At 34.8% G+C, this 9,462-nt stretch overlaps 1 long non-coding RNA gene across 1 annotated transcript; it reads right to left on the bottom strand.

Annotated features, from left to right (window-relative positions):
• Positions 1 to 7,340: 7,340 nt before the first annotated feature.
• Positions 7,341 to 8,102, bottom strand: LOC117927237. The gene is made up of 2 exons (XR_004653311.1): positions 8,013 to 8,102; positions 7,341 to 7,413 (listed from the first exon to the last, which is right to left on the bottom strand). It is a non-coding gene; the product is annotated as an uncharacterized LOC117927237 (long non-coding RNA).
• Positions 8,103 to 9,462: the final 1,360 nt, after the last annotated feature.

Raw genomic sequence — 9,462 nt, forward strand, 5'->3', positions numbered from 1 at the left:
CCAAGGAATCCATGTTGAACTTTAATACGGAAATTAACACACAATAATCCAGATCATTGAATTCAAACTCATCTCTGATAATAAAATAATAAAACATTATTAAAAATAGATTACATACCGTTTAAAGAACACGCAGCCATGAGAGATTTCCCTTCAGTTTATAGATCTTAAATCCTTGATCTCTTCTTCTTCTTATCAAACCTTAATACACAGAATTGTTTTCTGTAATTGATGGAAGAGAACAATCACCGCACATGAAGGGGTTTCTGTATATATCTCTTATTGATAGGAGAAGAGGGCCAAGAATACACGTTCAAAAACCGTTCTAAACGTGTTATTCGAATAACATATTTCAAATAATAATATTATAATTATTATAATTTACCCACTCCATCAAGGGTAAATATCTTTATAACAGTTTAAAGATATTGGGTATTCTTTTAATTGACTAAATACTAGGTTAGTGGGCCACCCACTTAATTTTAATGTGGAAATAACATTCTCCCACTTGGCCCACTAAACCGATTATGAAAACTATAATATATTTAGTTTATATATAAAATATATACTGGAAAATAAATTTGACACGTGATCACGATTTCAATAAACTTAGTCAATACGTCCAAAATCATATACCATAATATTGAATCAGTTTAGATCATAAATGCGAGTCATGGCGATCACATGACCATAATGTCATGTTTCCTTCCATGCACCACACATCAATAACCCTCACTAACCTAGTCCTTAATGCCAAATAGCCCCTGTAATTTGTCTTGTCAGGACAATTCTTGTTTATCAAACAATAAAACGTTCACCCATAATTGAAAATAAGAATAAACAGAAACAATTTTAATGCGCAAATTGTCAATTACATAACCACCATTCATTATCATACATATTATGGATTACTCAAAAGGCCCATCCTCATAACATGTTCCAAATATGCCTTTGGAGGTAATCCTTTAGTTAATGGATCAGCAACCATAAGTGTGGTCCTAATATTTTCAATTGACACTTGTTGTTTCTGGACTCTTTTTTTAACAACTAAATACTTTAAATCCATGTGTTTCAATCCACTAGAAAATTTGCCATTCTTAGAGAAGAAAACAGCTGCGGTGTTATCACAATATATTCTCAAAGGTTTAGCAATAGAGTCGACAACACCAAACCCTGAGATAAAATTCCTTAACCATAAAGCATGACTTGAAGCTTCAAAACAAACAACAAACTCGACCTCCATCGTGGATGAAGTAGTAATTGATTGTTTTTCACTCTTCCACGAGATTGCCCCATTTGCTAGCATAAAGACAAATCCTGAAGTTGACTTTAAGCTATCGAGACAACCACCATAATCAGAATCCGAGTAACCGACAACCTCTAATTGTTCTGATCTTTTATATGTGAGCATATAATCCTTTGTCCCTTGTAAGTACCTCATCATCTTCTTTGCAGCTTTCCAGTGTTCGAATCCTGGATCACTTTGGTATCTTCCTAACATACCTACAGCAAAGTTGATATCCAGTCTTGTACATGTTTGAGCGTACATCAAACTCCCCACAGCTAATGCATAAGGAATTTTCTTCATTTGCTCCATTTCCATGTTATTCCTTAGGCACTGCATTTTACTTAATTTGTCACCTTTCAATATAGGTGCAATACCCGATGAACATGACTGCATATTAAATCTCTCTAAAACCCGATCAATATATCCTTTCTGAGATAAACCTAGCACTCCTCGAGATCGATCCCTAAAGATCTCAATGCTAATAACATAGTTTGCCTCACCCATATCAACCATATGAAAGTTTTTAGAGAGATATTCCTTGGTTTCACATAATAAACCAAGATCACTGCTAGCAAGCAAAATATCATCCACATATAGTATCAAAAATATAAACTTGCTTCCACTAACTTTCAGATATATACACTAATCAACAATGTTCTCTTTAAATCCGAAAGATGTAATGGTATTATTGAACTTAATATACCATTGTCTGGAAGCTTGTTTAAGACCGTAAATGGATTTCTTTAATTTGCAAACTAGGTGTTCATTTCCTTTCTTTGTGAACCCTTCAGGTTGTTCCATGTAGATATCTTCATCCAAATTCCCATTTAAGAATGCAGTTTTCACATCCATTTGTTGTAACTCTAAATCAAAATGAGCTACAAGTGCCATGATGATTCTAAGCGAATCTTTTTTTGGAAACCGGAGAGAATGTATCTTTGTAATCGATACCTTCCTTTTGAGTGAAACCTTTGGCCACAAGTTTGGCCTTAAATCTTTCGATATTGCCTTTAGCGTCGCGCTTTGTCTTAAAGACCCATCTACAGCCGACAGGTTTACAACTATTAGGCAATTCGAGGAGATCCCAAACACCATTATGGGCCATAGATTTCAACTCTTCATTCATAGCTTCCATCCATTTACTAGAATCATCACTTTCCATGGCTTGTGAAAACGAAACCGGATCCTTCCTTATCCCAATATCAAAATCAGATTCCTGTAGATACACCACATAATCATCTGTAATGGCAGGTCTCCTTTCTCTTTGAGATCTCCTCAAAGGTGCCGGTTGTGGTGGCTCTACAGCATTTTCAATGGCAATATTTTCTGGTGGTAATGAACCATCTCTATTATGTTGCTCATTATCCTCAACTTGTTGAACAAGTTGAGGGACAATAATTTCTTGAGGTAAAAAAAGTGGTGGGATATCCACTATTATCTCCTCAATATCTACCTTTCTTGGTTCATTACTCCCACTGATTTCGCCATTCTCTAAGAATCTGGCATTACCGGTTTCAACTATTCTCACACTGTGGTTAGGGCAATAAAATCTGTACCCTTTCGATTTATCCGGATAGCCAATGAAATATCCAGATATCGTTCTTGAATCAAGCTTTTTCTCATGTGGGTTATAGATTCTTGCCTCCGTTGGACAACCCCATATATGTATATGTCTCAAGTTAGGTTTCCTACCAGTCCATAACTCGAAAAGAGATTTTGGAACTGCCTTACTAAGAACTCTGTTCAAGATATACATTGCGGTTTTTAAGGCTTCACCCCACAATGAAATAGGTACAGAAGAGTAACTCATCATACTCCTAACCATTTCCATTAATGTGTGATTACGCCTTTCAGCAACACCATTCTGTTGTGGCGTACCAGGCATTGTGTACTGAGCACGAATGCCACATTTTTCAAGGAATTTGGCAAAAGGACCAGGATTTTGTCCTGATTCATCATATCTGCCATAATATTCACCGCCTCGATCTGATCTCACAATTTTAATCTTTTTATCTAATTGTCTCTCGACCTCTGTTATGAACATCTCGAAGATGTCAATGGCCTGAGACTTTTCATGCATTAGATAAACATAACCATAACGAGATAGATCATCTATCAAGGTGATAAAATATTTCTCTCCTGTGAAACATGGAACAGAGAGTGGTCCACAAATATCTGTATGAATTATCTCAAGGAGCTCATTACTTCTTGTGGCACCTTTCTTTGTATGTTTAATTTGCTTTCCCTTTATGCAATCCACGCATACATGAAAATCAGTGAAGTCAAAATTTTGTAAAATTCCTTTCTTCACTAATCTCTCAATTCTTTCCCTAGAGATGTGCCCTAGTCTTCTGTGCCACAAGATTGAAGAATTTTCATTAATTAAGCCACGTTTTGAATCAACATTTGAATGCAGGGTTATCAAAGCTTGTGCAAATTCATGATTCAAGGAAATTTGATATAAACCATCACATAAAATACTAGAACCAACTGTAACAGAATTTAACATCAAACTTAATTGTTCAGAACTGAATAAAACAGAATATCCACTAGCATCAAATTTGGACAAGGAAACTAAATTCCTAGAGATAGAAGGTACATAAAAAGTGTTTAAAAGATCTATCTGATGACCCATCTCTAATAGTAAGCGATAGGTACCAACAACTACCACTTCAACCTTGAGACGGTTTCCCATATAAAGGAACTTTTCACTTTCCTTTAGTTTCCTGGTTGTAAGAAATCCCTCTCTTTTCGAACCAAGCCTTGCGTTTGATACAATCCTTCTTCACATGCCCTTTCTTGCCACAAAAGTAGCAACTTACCGTGAATTTTCCATCATGACTCTGGCTACCTTCCCCAGGTCCGATTTTCTTAGGTGGAAAGTTCTTTCCCTTTTTTAATTTTCTTTTCTTCTTCGTGACTCCATGAGTTACAACAAGAGCAAAATTATGTCCTTCTTGTCTTAATCTCACTTCCTCTTGTATACATTTACTGGTGAGCTCATTCAAGTTCCACTGATCACTGTTAGTATTATAGTGGATTTTAAATGGAGCAAACTGTGATGGAAGTGAGTTAAGGAAAAATTGTACCAAGAAGGACTCATCCATACCCATGCCTAGTGCCTTAAGCTTTGCAGCCTTTTCAGTCATGTTTAAAATATGTTGTTGAATACCTTTCTGACCATCATATTTCATGGTGGTCAATTCAGCCATCAATGTGCCTGCAAGGGACTTATCAGCGCGTTTGAAGCGCTCCTCAACAGATTTCAGAAATTCCGAGGCAAACTCGGTTTTAGAGAGAGAGGTCTTGATATTATTGGCAATAGTCATTCTCATAAACATCAGATTGAGTTTGTTGGATCTTGCCCAGGCTTTTGATTGTTCCACTTGCTCCGGAGTACTGTCATCCGTAGCTTCAGGAGGTTTATCCGTTATTAAAGCCAGGTCAAGATCCAATACGCCCAGTGAGAATTGAACCCTTTCATACCATTCAGAAAAGTTCGACCCATCAAAAACAGTCATTCCAAATGCAAGAGAGTGTAATGAAGTGGGAACGGTACAAAATAGAACAATGCTCACAATAAGGCCTCAAGTATAAAATAAATAGCAATGAACTATTGATATCATTAAAATTCTCCTTTGGGTAAATTTTAACATATCCAGTGTTCACTTGGAGGGAGCTTAAAACACTTTACTATTTTGTGTCATTTATATGTTACCTTTGGGTATCCATTTTACCTTTCTAAGCAACACAAAATAAAAACATTAATTAATAATTAGCAGAAATTGACTCTCCTTTGGGTTAGTCTCATTCTTCTAATTATAAAGTGAATTATTAAGAATTTTACAAGTCTCCCTTTATTCTTTTATGCAATTCAATAAATACAAGGCTCACTAATTTAGGTTATTTTGGCAACTATCTAAATTAGTTAACCTTACATTTATAAATTGTCATTTGGATAAAATTTCACAAGATGAAATCCCTCATTCTACCCGGACGGGAATCCCTCATTCCACCCGAACGGGAATCCCTCATTCCACCCGGATGGGAATCCATCATTTTACTCGGACGGGGAATCCCTCATTCCACCCGGACGGGAATCCCTCATTCCACCCGGACGGGAATCTCTCATTCCACCCGAACGGGAATCCCTCATTCCACTCGAATGGGAATCCCTCATTCCACCCGAACGGGGAATCCCTCATTCCACCCGGACGGGGGAATCCCTTTATTCCACCTGAATATCTCACATCCGACACCTCTGTCGCCGGATGGGAGAGGAGAACGATTCAACTTCCCCGGGCAGACATGTCCGGATCCTTCGGTAACGCCTATCTGGAGTGCGCCCTTGACTTGTCCGCGATCCCCACACTTAGCTCCTGGGGTTTGAACCACCAAACCTCCAGGCTTTCCTTGCTTTCCGCCTAGGCTCTCAAGGGTGCAAGGTCTACCCATGAGGCCTAATTCTCCGGGTCTGAATCAAGTGGCTAAGGGGTTGACAAACCAAACGACCAGCAATGCCGCTTGAAATGGCGCCTGAAAATGGCCATCGGACTGACGCCAAACCAGCGCCCCTCACCGACATTGATCCAGTCAGCGTTGCAAGAAAAAAATAAAAATCTTCCTTCTACGCATTGAGGCTGGTCTTTACTTTGTTTAATCAATTTTTTTTTTTTTTATTCATTTTAGTGAGACGAATTAATCAAAGATAAATCTCAAAATTTAATCTTTATAAAACAATGATTCTGAATATTTAAATTCAACCTTACTCTGATACCAATTGTTGAACTTTAATACGGAAATTAACACACAATAATCCAGATCATTGAATTCAAACTCATCTCTGATAATAAAATAATAAAACGTTATTAAAAATAAATTACATACCGTTGGAAGAACACGCAACCATGAGAGATTTCCCTTCAGTTTATAGATCTTAAATCCTTGATCTCTTCTTCTCCTTATCAAACCTTAATACACAGAATTGTTTTCTGTAATTGATGGAAGAGAGCAATCACCGCACATGAAGGGGTTTCTGTATATATCTCTTATTGATAGGAGAAGAGTGCCAAGAATACACGTTCAAAAACCGTTCTAAACGTGTTATTCGAATAACTGTTATTATTTCAAATAATAATATTATAATTATTATAATTTACCCACTCCAAGGTGAATATCTTTATAACAGTTTAAAGATATTGGGTATTCTTTTAATTAGTTAAATACTATGTTAGTGGGCCACCCACTTAAGGAAATAACAATCCAAACCTGGCTAAAGCAGTCATTGTGGGTATTCCCTGAATACACTCAAGTGAGGATACTTTCTGAAATCTTTTGCACGCTGTACTACTTTGATGACTTCAAATTTCTTCACCACCAACTCTTTCTTCATCCTTTCTCCTTTTAAACCCCTTTTGATGACAGTTGAGTTTACAAACCATTGTTCGTTTACTGTTTTGTATCTACGAATATTTAAATTAAGACTAAATTTCTCTAATTTATACTGATCATCGCCTCAGTTTTTAAGCTCTTTCATCAGGCGCATTGGCAAGGGGTCAGACACATGCCAGTGATGTTCCATCCAGTAAGAAGGCTGTGGAAAGATCTGGAGTGCTGTGACACAGCACTCATTTATTGATTAGTCGGGCTCTCTAGAAATCGAGAACCTGTCGTTGTGCTCAAATCTGTCTGCAGAGAGGTCATAGTTTCACTGTGCCTATTAGGTCAGGCCAGCATCCACGTAGAGCTTGGAGAATCCAATAGCATGGTCACAGACCCAATGCACCATATGAAGTTAGGTCAACATCCAGCTCAAAAGCAAATTGGCAATTTGGTTGTCTTTAAGCAATGTGACCAAAATTCCGAAAAAAAAAAGGGGGGACACGATAACTCATCAAAACTAGATTTCAATCAACCCCACATCATAAATCCTCTCTCCAAAGTTTAACCTGCCTCTGCTAACATGCCATGAGAAGCCAGCCTTGATACTGTCCCTGTTCTGGTTTTCTGATGGTATCTGTTTGTCAGGATCCAGAAAGATCAACTAAACCTGTTTTCTTCTAATTTTCTCAGTGTCGAGTTTCTTGCTGGGATATATAATCTATGAGCACAAGTTCAGCCCAGACCTGCAGAAAAATACACGAGCATGAGCAGTGACTTCTAAGCAGAGAACAAATGCAAAACTAAATACCACAATGGGAGAAGATCCAGAACTTAAGTAGACACAACAACTCTTATCAAATGGACAATTGTGAAACAAAGAAAACTTGCTATTCAGTTCAAAAACAGTACCACGGGCACTTAATTTAGAAGAAACAGAGGTTTTGAAACTATTTAAAGTTTTAAGCATTGACAGAAAACTAGCAGGTGTTCCCAGAAGATCATACTTCTCCAAGGCCCACTTCTCTCTCACTTCTAATAAACATAGCAATCAAGCATTCCCCTAAGACCATACTTGTCTAAGGCACACTTCAAGAAATTACCAAGGAGTTTGCTTTTGCTATTACAAGACCTTGATCAGCGAAATGGTCTTGGCTTTCCTTCAAGAAAGTTTCAATTTTCAAACAAATAATAGAATGATTAAGTAGTTTCCTTCTACAAAAAGAAGCAAAAGTTCCACTTTCTGGTAAAGATGGATCTAAACCAACAAATACACCAAAAAGTCGGCATCTTTTGTTTCTACAAGAGTGTCAAAAAATACCACAGAAGCAAACTAGAAACAGACCATCTCGAAGTAGTAACCTTCAGCCCACCCAACCTCGAGGCCATCTCGAGTAAAGAGGTAGCACAATTCTCCTAATCTAACTAAAGAACCTAATTCCAGACGGACAACACGGTTTGCTCTAAAACTAGTAACTTCTAAAAAGTCTCATCTGCAACTATACAACACAAAACCGTGAAGACACCAAAAATCTCCCCATCTGCAATTAAGGTCCTCCACAAGGGGTGACCTTCAATCAAAACCAGCCCGCTTTCCTACCTGCCACTAAAAGCAAATTTACAACCACTTTTGGCTGCTAGTGGTCAAAGTCAGCAATGGCTGCAAAAAGTTATCCGGATACTAAAGAAAAGCAGTCATCCTTGCTAAGAAGTTTTGGGTAAAAATGGCCCTTTAAAAAAAAAAAAAAGAATTGTAATATATCTAACGACGTTCAAATGGGCATCTTTGATACCACATAAATACCATATCATTAAAATTATTTTTTTTTCGTTATTTTAGTTAAAGTCGCAGTTGATAACTACGACTTCATTTTTGAACTAAAGCCGCAGTTATCAACTACGGTTTCATTTTTGAACTAAATCCACAGTTAGCAACTGCGGCTTTAGTTAATTTTTTTTAATTTAAAATTTAATTAAAAATTATTAAATTACAATTTATGATTGAAATTTAAAAATATACTTAAATAATAAATTATTTATATTTAAATTTAAAAATCTAGTATTACTTCAACAAATATAAATTGATAAATGGAAGATATTATAAATGAATATTTTATTTATTAATAAATTAATAATCTTAAAATAATAAAATTATATAACATATAAATAATATATAAAGTTGTATAATTTATTAATTTAAGATATTTAATTTGTTGTTTTTTAAGATATTAATTTATTTGTATTATGATAAATTTATCTTTATTGAAATAATAGTATACTTTTAAGCCGCAATTGATAACTGAAATTTCAATTATAATTTTTTTTACTTTCAAATTTAATTAAAAACTATTAAATTACAATTTATGATTGAAATTTAAAAAATATACTTAAATAATAAATTATTTATATTTAAACATGAAGATGTTCTTATAAATAATTTAAGTTTAAATATAAATAATTTATTATTTAAGTATATTTTTTAAATTTCAATCATAAATTGTAATTTAATAGTTTTTAATTAAATTTAAAAGTAAAAAAAAATTATAATTGAAATCTCAATTATCAATTGTGGCTTAAAAGTATATTATTATTTCGATAAAGATAAATTTATCATAATACAAATAAATTAATATTTTAAAAAACAACAAATTAAATATCTTAAATTAATAAATTATACAATTTTATATATTATTTATATGTTATATAAGTTTATTATTTTAAGATTATTAATTTATTAATAAATAAAATATTTATTTATAATATCTTCTATTTATCAATTTATGTTTGTTGAAATA

This window comes from Vitis riparia, chromosome 12 (genome assembly GCF_004353265.1).
Source record: "Vitis riparia cultivar Riparia Gloire de Montpellier isolate 1030 chromosome 12, EGFV_Vit.rip_1.0, whole genome shotgun sequence".
Taxonomy (NCBI): Eukaryota; Viridiplantae; Streptophyta; class Magnoliopsida; order Vitales; family Vitaceae; genus Vitis; species Vitis riparia.